A 17,107-nucleotide genomic window follows, 5' to 3' on the forward strand; every position below is an offset into this window, starting at 1 on the left:
TGCCAGATTTATATTATTGTCTCAATTTATAATTTATCATCAAGCAGTGCAGTGTAGGAAATTGTTTTTCCCTCACATGCTTTATATCCACATCTTAGCCTACATGTTGGCTCTTTTGAACTTGACAGCTGTGTGCTCGCTTTGAGCTGTCATTGGATGGAAAAGAGGCGCATTAAGCTTCTATAAAAATTGTCTTTTTATGTTTCTTGAAATTGAGAAGGTCAGTGCAGTTAAAAGGCCTCAAGAGCTTTTTTTCTATTGTGTAGGTCAATACCTTTATTAACCCAATGCACTGAGTCTAAGCCCAGGCTTTTGTCTTAATCATAATGTCGTACATTGTTTTCCACTAAATGTGACTTGGCGGTAACAGCATCACTCCGCTAGCCTAGAGAGAATAGTGCTTTTGTTGGTCTGAAAATGGGACTTGATTCAGGGCCCTGTCGCTCCGTGACAGGAATGAAGTGCAGCTCTGAACACAAAAAAGCTTTAGTGGTGAAATTGTAATTTATTTTCTCAGCTCTGAGACAACCACATAATCATGAAGAAGGAAAGCACAGTTTTCTCATGAAGCCCATGCAATCAATTGTTGAAATAGTGAACATCATAATATATACAGTGCAAATAATATATAATTAATGCTGTTTATGCTTTGAAGAACTGCAAATTCAAGTTTTAAGCATTATTAATAATTTAAGCATTATTTATTCCAAGCATATGACCTTTTTGAGCTATAAATGATGAACAAGGGACTATTGAATGTTTTTCTTGGATGAGGCCATGGAAACGATGTTAATGTTTTGTGGTCAGGGGATTCAAGTCAAGATATTTTTAGGAATTGAGCGATTTGGGAATCATTTTTTCTGTCTCCTATGGGTCTTGTGAAAAGGCTACAGCTGTACTGGATAAGAGTTTACAGTAAATCCTTGGGGAAAATGGTAGTCTGACAGGGAATTGAAAAGCTCTGACCCTGTCCTGCCATTGCAAGATTTTACCTGTATTCTATGGTAATTTTCTGGATTTATGCATACTTTTTTTTTTGTTGTGTTCACCTGAATTTTGTCTGACAACTACATTGCTGACTGACTGACACTTTACATGGTATAAGCTTATACCTGGCCATTGTTAGCTGTTATCACTGTGTATTTTAAAAATAAATAGTAGTGTGTATCTCTCAGTGTCCCTTTAAATCAAGGGTTCCCAAAGCTTTCAACCTGCGACCTCCAAAATAACAATGCCAATGACCCTCGACTGACCCCCATTCCTCAGAGGTGGTTAGATAAATGTACAAGCTTTACATAGGCCTGTGTGAGCAATTCCAGCGTTATGGATGTTATATTTTCAATAAAAACTTTAAAATATAAATACAAAGCATATGTTAACATTATTGAAACATCTGTTTATATTTTCAGAGTTATGGGATCAGAAAAATATCAATCTGTAAATGTTTTTTATATTTTAAATGAGGAAAATGGGGTGGCATGGTGGCACAGTGGGTAGAGCTGTCGCCTCACAGTAAAAGGATCGCTGGTTTGAGCCTCAGCTGGGTCAGTTGGCATTTCTGTCTGGAATTCTCCACATGCTCGCTTGGGTGCCCTGGTTTCCCCCACAGTCCAAAGTTAAGCCCTATATAGGTGAATTGGGTAATCTAAGTTGCCTGTAGTGTATGTGTGTGAATCACTGTGTATGGGTGTCTCCCAGTGATGGATTGCAGGTGGAAGGGCATCCCCTGCATAAAACGTATGCTGGATAAGTTGGCGCTTCATTCCGCTATGGCGACCCCTGATAAATAAAGGTACTAAGCCATAAGGAGTTAGAAAAAGTCTGTGAGTTTGCAGTATACAACCTCACCTTATGATCTTGATGGGCACAATGTTTAAACACGAGTGTAGTCTAGGTTTAATTTTGGAGATTGCCACTCAGAGATCATCCTTCATGTTCAGTCATGGCTTGTCTTTAGTTTAAATGGCACCTATTTCACCCCTTTTACTAGATGTAAGATACACCTTTGTTGTCTCCAGAATGTGTCTAAAGTTTCAGCTCAAAATACCCATCAGAATATTTATTATAGCCTCTAGAATTTGAAATGTTGAAAAAAAAATGTGTGTATATAACTAGCGCTTGATTTTGTTTTGACAATATTTAAGTATTTTGCTTAGAATTAAGTAAAATATTACATTTAATTAAACTATTATTTTGGGCGAAGCAGTGGCGCAGTTGGTAGTGCTGTCGCCTCACAGCAAGAAGGTCGCTGGTTCGCTTGTTTGAACCTCGACTCAGTTGGCATTTCTGTGTGGAGTTTGCATGTTCTCCCTGCATTCGCGTGGGTTTCCTCTGGGTGCTCAGGTTTCCCCCACAGTCCAAAGACATACGGTACAGGTGAATTGGAGAGGCTAAATTGTCCATTTTGTGTGTGTGTGTGTGTGTGTGTGTGTGTGTGTGTGTGTGTGTGTGTGTGTGTGTGTGTGTGTGTGTGTGTGTGTGTGTGTGTGTGTGTGTGTGTGTGTGTGTGTGTGTGTGTGTGTGTGTGTGTGTGTGTGTGTGTGTGTGTGTGTGTGTGTGTGTGTGTGTGTGTGTGTGTGTGTGTGTGTGTGTGTGTGGATGTTTCCCAGAGATGGGTTGCGGCTGGAAGGGCACCTGCTGCGTAAAAACGTGCTGGATAAGTTGGCGGTTCAATCCGCTGTGGCAACCCCGGATTAATAAAAGCCGACAAGAAAATGAATGAATGAATAAACTATTATTATTATTAATATTATTAATATATTATTAAATTATAAATAAAAAGATAAAAATTAATATAATATATTAATATAATTAATATAAAAATTTTCCAACTGGGCCATTTGAAAAACTCCTTAGCGTTTATCCCTGTATGAGTCTAGAATTTAGTTTTTAATATCATAAAGTTTAACTTGCTGAACCCTGCTGTAACCCTGTACAAACATGCTCCGTTCTAAAAATGTTTTAAACTTTTAAAAACCTATAAAAATCACAGAGAGCTGGAACAGATTTTAATTACAGTTTATTTGCAAACCAAAGTTCTGTCAACATGTGTATACGTGTTGTTATAGAAGCATTGTGTCTGTCAATCAATCTGGTGAGCGGGGAAAACCCACAATCCTTTGTCACATTGCGGTAGGTCTCAAAATCACTGCGAATTGGGATCTATTTTAACATCAGAAAAAAAAAGAGAGACTTGTTGGGTTTATATGAATCCAATATGGCTGGATAAACAGTTCTGTCCAAACAGCTTACAAAAGATTATTTTCATAAGTGCCCTTCAATGTATGTGAATGCTATAAAGGAGTCTTGCTTTTAACAATTTGCTGCAAGTGGTGCAATAGAAAGAGATTGATCGATTGATTTTATTTATTTTTTTGTCCTCTCCAATTGTTCTTTTGGAAGTAATCAAACTGACTGTATGTGATTTTCAGTTGCAGCTTTTCAGTTTGTTCAGAACCAAAAGAACTATTGGAAGAAGGGGGGAAAAACCCTCTTTTATTTATTTGATTTTATCTATCTATCTATCTATCTATCTATCTATCTATCTATCTATCTATCTATCTATCTATCTATCTATCTATCTATCTATCTATCTATCTATCTATCTATCTATCTATCTATCTATCTATCTATCGTTCTATCTCTCTATCTATCTATCGTTCTATCTCTCTATATATCTATCTATATATCTATCTCTCTATATATTTATCTCTCTATATATCTCTATCTATCTATCTATCTATCTATCTATCTATCTATCTATCTATCTATCTATCTATCTATCTATCTATCTATCTATCTATCTATCTATCTATCTATCTATCTATCTATCTATCTATCTATCTATCTATCTATCTATCTATCTATCTAAAATCAGATTATTTGAGTTATTTTGAGAAGTCACACACAACCATCATATTATGAACAGAACAGTAGCTATTTTATTCCCTTGTCCTGTTCAGTTTTTAAATATCTATTGCCCTCTGCTGGCTATGGCGTTTTATTACCTGTTCATAAAGCAAAAAATTCTCAAAGAATACAGACCCACTGTTTTCATTCATACATTCAGCAGCATCCAGTCTCACATACTTACTTTTCATAGCCTTCAGTTTCACAGATATTTCAATGATTTGCAGACAGACATTGTGTCTTCAGATACTAGTATAAATCACTGACACCCTCCTTAAATAAACTGCCAGGGACAGAAGGATGTTTCAGAATCCTTCAGATCCCAATTACTTTGAATTTCACACCCCCGGCTGAGCTGGAGAGCCTGACACATCTGCAATGCCGATGCCGTTATCTGCTGAAATGATACTTCCAGAGAAGTCATTTCCTATTTGTTAGAGAACAGACGCTAAGGAATTGCTGGTGGATGTCACACTGTAAACAAACACTTATCACCTAAACACACAGTCATTAACCTGTCAGGCAATAACGTGTGCTTGTTAGCGGAGCGAATTATCATAAACCAGGAAAACAGCTGAGGCTCAGAGATATTACAGTATACGTTACTGCTAAAAATCCTCACTAATAGAGCTGCTCGTAGTAGAAGCAACCGTAGTGCTTAATTTAAACACGGAATGGTGACTTCACAGAGCGTACTTTATTCCAATAGTGGTGTGTTTTTTTTTTAATGAAGTGACAAGCTTTACAGTAAAGACTACAGTTTATAATGACTTCCCAGTTTTGCAGTCTTAACTATATAATGACTTCTCCACTGCACCCTCCATAATGTATGATCTGTAAATGAAGCCATACTTGCAGAGAATGCAAATGTGACACTTTGAATCAAACTTAAATGAATAAATGTGACATTTTGATGTTTGCAGTAGGTTTAGAAAGGGATTTCATGTGGATTAAAAAACAAGAACTGTCAGTTGCAAATACAGTTTTTTATAAACCAAATTTTTAGTCCCTGTGGATTAAAAAATATATATATTTTCCCAATTTCTGTCAATTGGAGAGAATGTTTTTCAACACTTTTCTAAGCAAAATAATTTTAATAGCAATTTTTTTTTAATAACTGGTTTCTTTTATCTTTGCCATGATGACAGTGCATAACATTTGACAAGACATTTTTCAAGACCCTTCTATACAGCTTAAAGTGACATTTAAAGGTTTAACTAATTGGGTTCAAGTTAGAGTAATTAGGCAAATCATTGTATAAGGATGTTTTTTTTTCTGTAGAAAAAAAAAAGTATTGCTTAAGTGGGCTTATAATATGGACATGTTTTTGAAATGTTTTTTTTTTTTTAAACAGCTTTTATTCAAGCCAAAATAAAATGAGAGTTACTTAGTAAAAAACATTTATTTCCATTTGCATTATCCATAGAGTACTTTTTAAAAGCATTTAAATACTCCAGATTTAATAGTACAAAACATTTATTTTCTTGTGTGTTATACACATGTGTACCCAGCAAACATGACAGTGTGGGCCCACTGTGGGTAAGTGTGGGTTTACTGTGGGACAGTGTGGGCAAGACAATCCCACAGAAAAACACATGTGGGCCCCATGTGGGGTAGCCCATGCAGGCCCTTAAAATATTTTCCCCTTTGGGACCCACATGGGTTTTTCTGTGGGCAAGCCCACAGTGGGTTTGCCCACAGAAAAACCCATGTGGGCCCCAATGGGTCAGCCCATGTGGGGCCCAATGGATTTTGCCCTTTGGGGCCCCAATGTTGGTTTTCTGTGGGCAATCCCACAGTGGGCTTGCCCACAGAAAAACACATGTGGGCCCCATATGGGTCAGCCTATTTGGGACCCTATGGATTTTACCCTTTGGGGCCCAATGTGGGTTTTCTGTGGGCAATCCCACAGTGGGCTTGCCCACAGAAAAACCCATGTGGGCCCCATATAGGTCAGCCCAAGCGGGGCCCAATGGATTTTCCCTTTGTGGCCCCAACTTGTATTTCGTGGGTAAATTTAAGTTAAATTTTATATTTAGCTTGTATATAAAAATTACAATAAATCATTTTCATTTTGGTCAAAATAGTGTGAAGGACAAAAACTGCCTTGCTGCTGAGAGAAAATCATCTAGAAATTATAGTTTTATATATAATCTTGATCACATATGATCACAGTGTTGACCCCTTTGTGGGTAAGTGTGGGTTTACTGTGGGACAGTGTGGGCAGGACAATCCAACAGAAAAACACATGTGGCTCCCATGTGGGGTAGCCAATTGAGCCACCCAAAATGTTTGTCCACTTTTTTAGACAATTTTGACACCAAAAGTGTTTAAAAAAAGTGTCCTTAAGTGAAAAAAAATAAATAAAAATCATAACTGGAGCAATTATTTTCTTGGGGAAAGTGTGACACCCTGAATGGTTAGTCACACGTTTATATGTATGTTTTTTTCTTATAAGTATTTATAATAAAATCTGCTTCTCTTTGTTAATTTTCTTCATGATTCATCTAAAGCTGTATTTAAATATCATGAGTGGAGAGTGGGTGGGACCGGGATGGTTTGTTTACAGGGTTGCTATGGTAACGGTGAACCGCAAGAGTGTCATTACTAGAGCGCCTTGATTTTGAACAACAACGCAGCCGTCTCATCTTTTAGGTGGGTAAATCCTATCACAAAATCGATGAAATGTTAAGATAACATGTTACTCAAGTGTGTTTACAAGTTTAGTGAGGTAACGTGCAGTTAAAGAGTTAATTAGTGGTGAAGATTGTATCTGTTTGCTGACATTGTATGAAAACGGCAGTTAGCGGCTGGTTGTGTTATATGATAACTGCAAAGTTAACTAAAGGGCTCCACCACGCTGAAATCCTCTGTAAACGTTATGTTTTTGTATTCAAGTTGTTAAAAACGATAATAATATCACTTTTGATTGTATAAATACACTTGGTTTAAGACGAGGGTTACAACGACTGTAACAGATTTGTTTACGTTTGGATTACACAGAGCTGTCCCAGAGATGCAGAGCAGATGTACGATACTGTGCTGACACCCCACTAGCCTAGCAACTGCTAGAAGGGCTCTGACCAGATAAAAAGGTCATTAGGGGCATGCTGATCTGCAAAGCATTTAAAGGTAGAGTATGTAATGTTTCTATATTATAACCCTCTGTAAGTTAAAAAGGAAATCTGAAGAAAAAATTACTAATCATGTACAGTAAGAACAGTAACTTAGAAACAGTTAAGTAAGTAACATTTATTTGTCCACAAATTTTTAAAGACTGAAACACTTTTCATTATCCTGGAATCTTTTTACAACCCCAGGGGCTTTGTAACAACTACAAATAATAATATAGGTTTTTAACTTTATTTATAATGTTGGTCAATTTGTCTAATTTTAAAGCCTGCCAAGCACATCTTTTTAACAGTTTTTAACAGTTTTTACAGTTTAACAGAGTATTAAAAATTTAGAAACAGAAACAACCCTTAAAAGAAAATCTAATCTCAGATTCAATAGATGTGATATACGTTATGTATTAACTACTAGTATAATTGTAAGTGTACTACTTGAAAATTACACAATGACATTTTTCATTTGTACGGCAAGTGAACTCCTGAGTAGTATACTTTTATAATACTTGTTGTAAATACTTAGTTTATGTACTCTATTCTTTGCTCAGAACTTGACTATTGCACTTAACCATTACAACTGCACACACAGTAATAGATACACACACACACACACACACACACACACACACACACACACACACACACACACACACACACTTCCTTGAGGTACAAAGTGAGTACACTTTCACCAAACCACTATAGTTTTATTCTGCTGTATACTGAATATACTCTATTCCTTCCTAATTGTAGTTTAAAATGAATATATTAATAGTATACTTGAGAATAAATTTTTTTTTGTAAGAGTACATGGACCCTTTTCACAAAAAGGTTATGATGTGTTTAATGGTGATCAGCATCTTAAATCTTTAGTTCTTTGTACACTTCTAAAGCTATACTTTGTAATGTCAACTGTGCGTCAAAATACAAAAAAAAAAAAAAGATTGCTTATGTCAGGTGTTTCTAATGCAGTGCCTATGGGCAGGACAGTAAATTTGATGTTGTTCTCTCCTCTGGTTGCCATTATCAGTCTCACACAATTATTATTATTATTTTTTTTTTGCTTTTTCTGAAAGTATTGATAACACCATCACTGAGTTTTCCTTTGGTTATTGGAGCAAAATAAAATGCAAACATTTTGTTGTATTCTGCCATAAGTATGATTACTTCTGCTACTAAACAACCCAGAATTGTGAAAAGGGTCCATAGAACGTAAATAACACATTGATTTTAACATTTGTATTTCAATTGTTTTATTTCCCAGACGCTGTAACAAAAATCAGCAAAGGAACAGCTTCCCAAGTAGAAGCAACAATAAAGTCATGGTTAAGAAAGTCAAGAGACAGAGATGGTGGGCGCCAAGGAAGGGCCAAAACTCAGAAGGGACTTACTTTTAATTAATTTTTTGGAGTTAAAAAATTGCGTTTTCTTTTGTGTGTTTATTCACGTTTGATTTTGTATAAAATATAATTCTGTTTCAATATCATACAGTTGTTCATTTTTTGTTATTAAACTCTGTAAATAAATATTTACTAACATGACCCAGTTTATTGTCAAGTAAAACTGTTCTGAAAATGCATTGTATAATGGTTTTCTGTATGTACAAAGTAGAACCAGACTCAGTGGCTCAGACAGGATCATTGCGAGCCGCCCACTGTGGGCCCAATGGTGTGGGCTGACTGTGGGACCCACACTGTGGGGCACTTGTAGGGCCCCTTTGGGACAGCCCAAAAGTGTGGGCCGACTGTGGGCTATCCCACACTAATCAGAGCGGGTTATCCCACAGTCAGCCCACACTTTTGGGCTGTCTCAGTGGGCCCACACATGCCCCACACTTCATGCAACTGTGGGCCCAGATACCGGGGTGAAATGTGGGGCACGTGTGGGACCCACACTGTGGGGCAGGTGTGGGGCCCCTTTGGGACAGCCCAAAAGTGTGGGCTGACTGTGGGATAACCCACTCTGATTAGTGTGGGATAGCCCACAGTCGGCCCACACTTTTGGGCTGTCCCAAAGGGGCCCCATACCTGCCCCACAGTGTGGGTCCCACACGTGCCCCACATTTCACGCCGGTATCTGGGCCCACAGTGTGCTGCCCACATGGGCCCCTTATGGGCCCCAAAGTAGCATGTTTGCTGGGTACCTTTCAAATACATTTAAATACTCCTGATTAAATAGAAACTATTTATTTTCATGTGCGTTATGCATATGAGTACCTTTTTAAACGCATTTAAATACGTCAGAATTCTTAGAATAATATATTTACTTAATTGTGTGTCATTTTATAATAGTACCTTTTTAAGAACTCCATATTCCATAGGAGAAAATGTTTTTTTATAGTGCGTTATACAAACCAATACCTTTTTAAATACATTTAACTACTCCAACTTCCATCCATATTAGTGGACCAATGCATTGTGAAACCGTTTCTAATTTTTGCCTTCCGGGAGCCAGTTAAATTTGTCCAAAGCTTAATCATGTTATGCCTTGTTATTCATATACATAGTGTCCGTTATGCATATGGAAAACTCAACAGACATGGAGAAGGTTATTAGACCACCCGAGGCTGCTAATCATTACTGCTTTAATGTAATTTACATTTGATATTTCCATGGTTTTCCCTACATTAAAAAAGTTAGGCAGAAAATCAATTAAATAACATGCATACATCCTTATTGTGGCAGCTAATTTATTGCGCCCTCTGCTGGTCAAATTTCCTAATCATTTGATTGCTTTATCAACCTCGTTTTTCATGCAGACAAACGGCTGCGTAGGTTGTGTTTCTCCTCTTCATGGATAGTTTAAAATAATTGAAAAGTTCACACCAAACACATTCAAGAACGTAGGATATGGAAATGCAAAGAAGAGATACCACTACTAATATTTGCTCCAATCCATCAATACCAGACATTAGTTAGTAAATGAAATTATTTCCGAGAAGGATAGCTATAGTTTGTTAGGTTTGAGTGTAATGAGAGGAGAGGCAGTAAAACGTAGAGGACACATTATGTGTAATAGGATGCATTTGGATGAGCAAAATGAGCCAAAGGCAGTTCGGTAGCCTCCCAACAAGCTTTGATTGATCTTCTTTACGCTGCCAGGAGACAGAGTGACTGAACCAGAGAGAATGCATGCAATAAAACATAGCAACTGTGAACCCACCAGAATCTCCTTTCCACCACAGAGAGCCAGAATCTCAGAAATGTACTTCAGCATTTAACGTCTAATCCATTAGCACATATTCAGAAAGCACAAAGCTGTATCAGAGATCTGGAAGAACGCAAAAAAGAAAGCTGTCAGGTGAACAAGAATATTCTCTTTAGCTCTGACTCTTTCAATGGGGACAGAGAAAAGAATTGTGTCAAATTCAGAGCCCCCTTTGATTACATGGAGCAGGCTTTCAGGGGGGAAAAAAGTGTCATGCGCAAAATAACGAGTGTAGACCGTGATTATGGCCTTGCTGTGAATTAGAGGTCTTTCATGGATTTGCGTAATGCCTTTGATTATGTTTAAGTGGTGGAATGGGAATAGGGCTCATCTGGAAAGCTGGAGGCCGTGTGGGATGAATGTGATTGAAGGGAGAACTGAGCGGCACGTCAGGAAAAGCACACATAAAAGCAGAAGAACATGTGCCATTGTGGATTTCAGTAATTGCTGTGAGACAATGAGGCGGCCTATTCTTTTAGAAACACGCTGCTTTTCAAAGCATGAAATCTGGGAAATGCATGACATGTATTGGTGATTAGCGAGACCCGCAAGTGACTTTAATATTCTGACACTGATCGTTTGAACGGGGTGGTCAGAGCTCTGATGGCTGGCCAATTATTCTGTGAGATTTATTCCAAGATATTGTAATCCATGCTTGATTCTAGTTCTACATTTCAGCACATACTGTATGTATTAGTGTTATTATAGTTAACTATAACTGAAACTAGACTCCTAAAAATAGTCTCCAAAGAGGCAGTATTTCAAGCAAAACCATTCTTGGTTCTTGGGAAATACAGAGACATTTTGAAAAAGCCATTGTCTTTAAAATATGAACATTTGAATGACCTGCAGAACATTGTTTATAGCTTTTTGTGTAATTCATAGTTTCCAAGCTTTGTAAAACCATCAATTCTAATAATAATAAAGAATATTGTTAAGCATGTGAAACTATAAAACCAAAATTGCTTATCCAAGTTACAATACAGAGGCAGTTCTGTGGGCGCAAATGCCTTGTTGAAACCAGAGGTCAGAGGAGAATGTCCAGACAGTCAACAGTACCTCAAATAACCACTCGTTACAACCGGGGTGTGCAGAAGAACATCTCTTAATGCACAACACGTCGAACCTTGAGGCGGATGGGCTACAGCAGCAGGAGACCACACTGGGTGTTAGCAGAAAACATTAGTTGGTCTGAGAGATTTCTGCTGCGACATTCGGATTGTAGGGTCAGAATTTGGCATCAACAACATGAAAGCATGGATCCATCCTGCCATGCATCAATGGTTCAGGCTGGTGGTAATGGTGTAGGGATATTTTCTTTGCACAGTTTGGGCCCATTAGTACCAATTATGCATTGTGTCAACGCCACAGTCTACCTGAGTATTGTTGGTGACCATGTCCATCCCTTCATGACCACAGTGTACCTATCTTTTAATGGTTACTTTCAGCAGCATAACACACCATGTCATAAAGCGCAAATCATCTCAGACTAGTTTGACAATGAGTTCACTGTACTCACATGGCCTCCACAGTCACCGGACTCAATCCAGTAGAGCACCTTTGGGATGTGGTGGAACGCGAGACTCGCATCATTGATGTTCAGCCAACAAATCTGCAGCAACTGCATGATGCCTTCGTCAATATGGACCAAAATCTCTAAGGAATATTTCCAGTACCTTGTTAAATATATGCCTGAAAGGATTAAGGCAGTTCTGAAGGCAAAAAGGCACTACCAACCCTGTACTAGTAAGGTGTATCTAATAAAGTGGCCGGTGAGTGTGTATTTTTATATATGCAATGTTAATGTGCAACATGCATACAATGAAACTAGAAAAATTAATGCAGATATATATTTTACCCAATATGAAAATGTTTAAATGACAGCGTAAACAACTTTACAGAATAAATTCCTCCAATGTACAAAAATAAATTAAATAAAGTGACTTTGTTAGAAATACTTTCTTAGAATACTTTAATTATTAGAACACTTTCTATATAACTAAATACTAATGTGACCGTTATGTTGTCTTTAGAATGAAGGAAACTTAAATTTCAACATTGGATGGTAACATTATTTATAGATTTTGCAAAGGAATTAAATAAAGAAAATTTGACTTAAAATATTGTAAACCTTTTCTAATTCCCCACCAGAAAGAAGCTGTACTCCTCTACAAATATTCACCAAGAAAAACTGTTAAGATAAATACAAGTGCGCAATATTGTTCTGTTATTTTGTAGCATTTCTGTAGCTTTAAATGCTCAAGCTTTAAAAACAAAAACCTTTTGGTTTTTTAAGTTAAAAAAAAAGTTCCTAAACTGATTCCAAGCATATTTTCTCATTACACCTGTAATGTCACAACTAGAGGTTTGGTGTGAACCATGTTATGCTTTTATATTGAGAACAATGCTTAGAACTTTTTTATCATTAAAGTTATCGTCTGTGTTATGAACGTCCCTTTATGGTACACACCGTGTCACGCAATGGCATTTCAATATGCCACCACATAGATGATTTTGCATTATCTCTCCAGTCAGGTAAATACCAAGTATTACAAGCTTCATTGTTCATCTGCCAAGGCTGAGGGATTAGAGCGTATGCCTGAATATGTTCCTCTTTAAAACTCCCCTGAGTCATAACACTTCACAAGAAGTTTTTGTTTCCTCCGTGTATCATGTCTGTTCTTTTTCTCCGCTCTGACACATCGTGCCCTGTAATCACTCATCACTGAATCTAATAATTCATGCTTTTATGACAGATGAAACCCTTTCGGGATGCCATCTCATCAGCATTCAAGCATAATTTGTGGACCACGCTTGTACACATCAGCATGTTATCTGTCAATTTAACAAGTAGCGCGTTTAATTGGGTACTCCCTATTAATTGCACAATATCCATCACTCTGTTTTGTTTTGTTGCGTTCACTTGAATGAGGTGTATTCTGGATGTCCTGATCAATGCCATAACTTTTACATGGACTTCAGTGTTACTGACACAATTATGAGACTGGTTAATGAATTGAATATGACAGAGATGCACTTAAAAGTGATGCTACTGCTACTAATTGCTAGGTGATTTTAATTAAACTACAGGCACTTTAAAAGACTAATCAAAGCACTTTACAGGCCCTTTCCTGGAGTGACGAGACTTGTGTGCTTTGCTCATGCAAGCGTTTCTTTATGACAAGGATGCTTAAATGGGCACAGCTTAATTAGAAAGGGACCAATGGCGAGAGGAGTGAGCGTTGACATCTGCTTCTGCTGGAGAAGTGCTAGGTCAGCATTTCCCCTGCCAGTAAAGGACAAAAATGCAAAAGGGCTTTAATGTGTAGAAAATAGACATTTTAGCCTCCCTTAAGACATTAGCAAAGCCCTGAACACTTTATTCAGTGGGAGGTTCATCCATATGAAATGTTCCGACTCCTAAATGAATGGTTCATGAAAAGCAAGGGCCATAAAAGTATTTCAAAGTGCCTTTTTTTTTTTTTTTTTAAGTTAGGGTGCACATTTTATGTGCCAAAACATTTTGCAATGCCAAGATCTTTTTTTTTTTTTTAGTATACCAAATTTATTATACAACATTATATTCTGGACTAGTAAATACTTATTGAAATCTATGAGAGGATATGTGCACTTACTAAATTTAATTTTTACTTAAAAACTGGTGTCACGATGGCACAGTGGGTAGCACAATCGCCTCTCAGCAAGAAGGTCGCTGGTTCGAGCCCTCAGATTGGTCAGTTGGCATTTCTGTGTGAAGTTTGCATGCTCACATGGGTTTGCTCCGGGAGCTCAGGTTTCCTCCACAGTCCAAATACATGCACTATACTGTAGGTGAATTGAATTAGCTAAATTGGCTGGTGTATGTGTGTGAATGCAAGAGTGAATGGTGGTTTCCCAGTTATTGGTTGCGGCTGGAAGGGCATCCACTGTGTGAAACATATGCTGGATAAGTTGGCAGTTCATTTCACTGTGGCGACCCCTGGTTATTAAGGGGACTAAGCCAAAAAGAAAATGAAGGAATGAAAACAGAAAAATGTCAGCTAATGCTTTGAAGGATCAGTAGCAAAGTAGTAAGATTTAAAATTAATTAGTATTTTGGGGCTGGATGGTGGTCTTTAATTTGAGTCTATTAAAATGTTTTTAAATCATTATCACAAATTCTATATTTGCCCAGTTAGCTTTTTGATGCCTGTCAGTTGAGATCTTTACATTCACCAAGCTGGATGTACTTGATATATATGAAAAATATAGTATAAATTATACAAATATAAGTGATGTAAATGGTCACTCAGTGGTTAGCACTGTCACCTCACGGTAAGAAGGTTGCTGGTTAAAGTCCCGGCTGGACCAGGTTGATTTCTGTGGAGTTTGCATGTTTTCTTTGTGTGGGTTTCCTCTGGGTGCTTGGGTTTCTCCCACAGACATGCGGTATAGGTGAATTGAATTGACTAAATAGGTTGTTGTGTGTGTGTGTGGGTGTTTCCCAATACTGGGTTGCAGCTGGAAGAGCATCTGCTGAGTAAAACGTATGCTAGAATAGTTGTCAGTTAATTCCACTGTGGCAACCTCTGAAATAGAGCCTAAGCCGAGGGATGAATGAAAGAATGAAGTAATGGTAATACATTTAACATAAAAATAATAACAAAATAAGAAATATTTTAAGACTATATTATAGTCTATAATTTGTTTTTAGAAGCCTTTTTCTATTTTATTAAATTTATTTTTTTAAGACCAAAATATTTAAATATTCTTTAGAAGTTGTATATATTTAGCATGTATAATATCACTTTTATTGCAAGTATCCAGTCTTCAATACCACATAATATTTAAATGATTGTATTGTTTAGATTTGGTGCTCAAGGAAAAAAAAAAATTCTTATCAGTGTCTAAAACAATTGTGCCGTTGCTGAGATTTTTTTTTTTTAAGACCTATTTAATAAATTGAATTGATCTATTTAATCAAGTCTATCTTTTAAGAATTTTTTTTTTTTCGGCAAAGACACATCTTACTAATCCTAAAATTGTATATAGTCTTACAGTGTTTCAAAATATATGCTCCTCTTTTTCAGTACAGTAAAGCATCTCAAAAGGTACTGTAACAAGCAACAGTTACTTTTCCCACATTGTATATTGCTCTGCTTTGAACCATGTTTCTACTCGGACTTCATCCTTTGTTTTTTCCCCCTGCATTGCTTGAGGCTGTAAGTTAATGGAAGAGCACAACTGCATTCAGAGGCAGGTTGAATAGTAAATGGCTCGAGAAGGTGTCATATGCAGAGTGCAGATTGTCCACCTGGTGGCAGACTTGGCATTCTAAACTCAGCATCTGCTCTCATTACAGGTGTTTTTCCTTTTTAAAAAAAAAAAAAAAGACTGACAAGAATTCATGTGTCAAAAGCACTACAAACCCCCATTCTGCTCAAACCAGCGGTAATTGGAATATGTTGTGGTACTTTTCATGCAGATTTTATGTTCCTGTTTTTCAAAGAGAAATTATTTTTGTGTCAAGCTTGTGTTGTCCTATATTTCTGCACTCCATCTTCTGGTTCCATTAAGAACATTGTATGTATAGCTACACAAATTAAATGGTAATGAAATGTGTACAAGTGTGTATGTCATGTGGTGCAGCAGTGAAAAAATGTCTAATGTTTACACGTGTTTATATTTAGGCTGCTAAGAAGTGGCATAATATTATAGAGGACATTTTTTGGAAGCTGGGCTGCTTTCATTTTTTTTTTTTTTTTTCCTGTAAGCATCGGAGAAAACCTTTTTGAATCAAATGCCAGGTGTGTGAATTGAGCGCACTTTCTGGAAATCTGTAGGATTTTCCTGAACTCAAGCGTGAAAGAGTAAGCATAGTGCTCTGGAGAACAAAGAAACACAACAGGATGAATGCTGAGCCAAATGTACCCAACACCTCTTTATTCTCTTCTCTTGAATCCCATGGAAATACCCATCGACTTGAATTATAGGTGTTTTTCTTGCGCTTCAGACCCCATTTTCACCACCCACAATCATGCATATTGAACAAAAATGTCAAACTGACAAGCTATAATTTGATTGGCAGGGCACTAGGTAATTTGGTGTCCAAGTCTGATGTCACTTTATAGGTTTTTTGAGAGTTGGAAGTTACTAAGAACAGCATTTGAAATTGCTTTTCAACAGTGCAAAAGTTTTTCTGTCACTTTGCATTAATTTCAGTTTTGTGAATTAAAAAAAAAAAGTTGTGTAAATATTTAGGTCATACTGTATGTAAGATGTAGAAAATATATTAATTATGATTGGATAATCCTCTTTTAACAGAACTTTAAATTTATTCTAAGATCATTTTTTAAAATGTATTTTAATTTTATATTTTTATTGGCTTTCATTGGAGAGATGCTTTATGCCTACTGAACATAATGATAGTGTATGTAATAATAAAGTAAATAGTATACAATAGTTACAGGATCATTATCAGATCAGGCAAACTGTTAAATAAACCCATCTAAAACCACAGGTGTCAAATTCAGTTCCTGGAGGGTTTCGCTTTAACCCTAATTGAACACACCTGGTCAAACTAATTGTGTTCTTCAGGGTTTGAAACTTACTGGTAAAGCCGTGGTCACACTGGACTTTTCTCCCCCTAGACTTCCATTCATACGCATGTAAATAGTGCAGACTGGAAATGTGAGTTTGTACAACAAGTTTCACAGTTCGCTGTTTAGAAAAGTTCAAGCTTGGTGAGCTCTGACCTGCGAAATCGCATCAAATGATTGCGTAAGACCAATTGAAGATCAAAAATGACTTCTCTGGACAGAAATTTTAAATATGGAGCAAACTCCCTTTTATAAATGTCTAATCTTGTTTAATCTGCTACACTCACT

At 37.0% G+C, this 17,107-nt stretch overlaps 1 long non-coding RNA gene across 7 annotated transcripts; it reads left to right on the forward strand.

The window, feature by feature from the left end:
• The first annotated feature begins 6,496 nt into the window (after window positions 1-6,496).
• On the forward strand, window positions 6,497-9,186 carry LOC147842411 (uncharacterized). Of its 7 annotated transcripts, XR_015944781.1 has the most exons (5): window positions 6,497-6,564; window positions 6,913-7,041; window positions 8,299-8,641; window positions 8,745-8,846; window positions 9,073-9,174. It is a non-coding gene; the product is annotated as an uncharacterized LOC147842411 (long non-coding RNA). The 7 variants fall into 7 exon arrangements; XR_015499713.1 differs by lacking the exon at window positions 8,745-8,846 and having other exon boundaries at window positions 9,073-9,186; XR_015499711.1 differs by lacking the exon at window positions 8,745-8,846 and having other exon boundaries at window positions 8,299-8,704; window positions 9,073-9,176.
• Window positions 9,187-17,107: the final 7,921 nt, after the last annotated feature.

This window comes from Danio rerio, chromosome 9, assembly GCF_052040795.2.
Source record: "Danio rerio strain M-AB ecotype USA chromosome 9, GRCz13ab, whole genome shotgun sequence".
Classification (NCBI taxonomy): domain Eukaryota; kingdom Metazoa; phylum Chordata; class Actinopteri; order Cypriniformes; family Danionidae; genus Danio; species Danio rerio.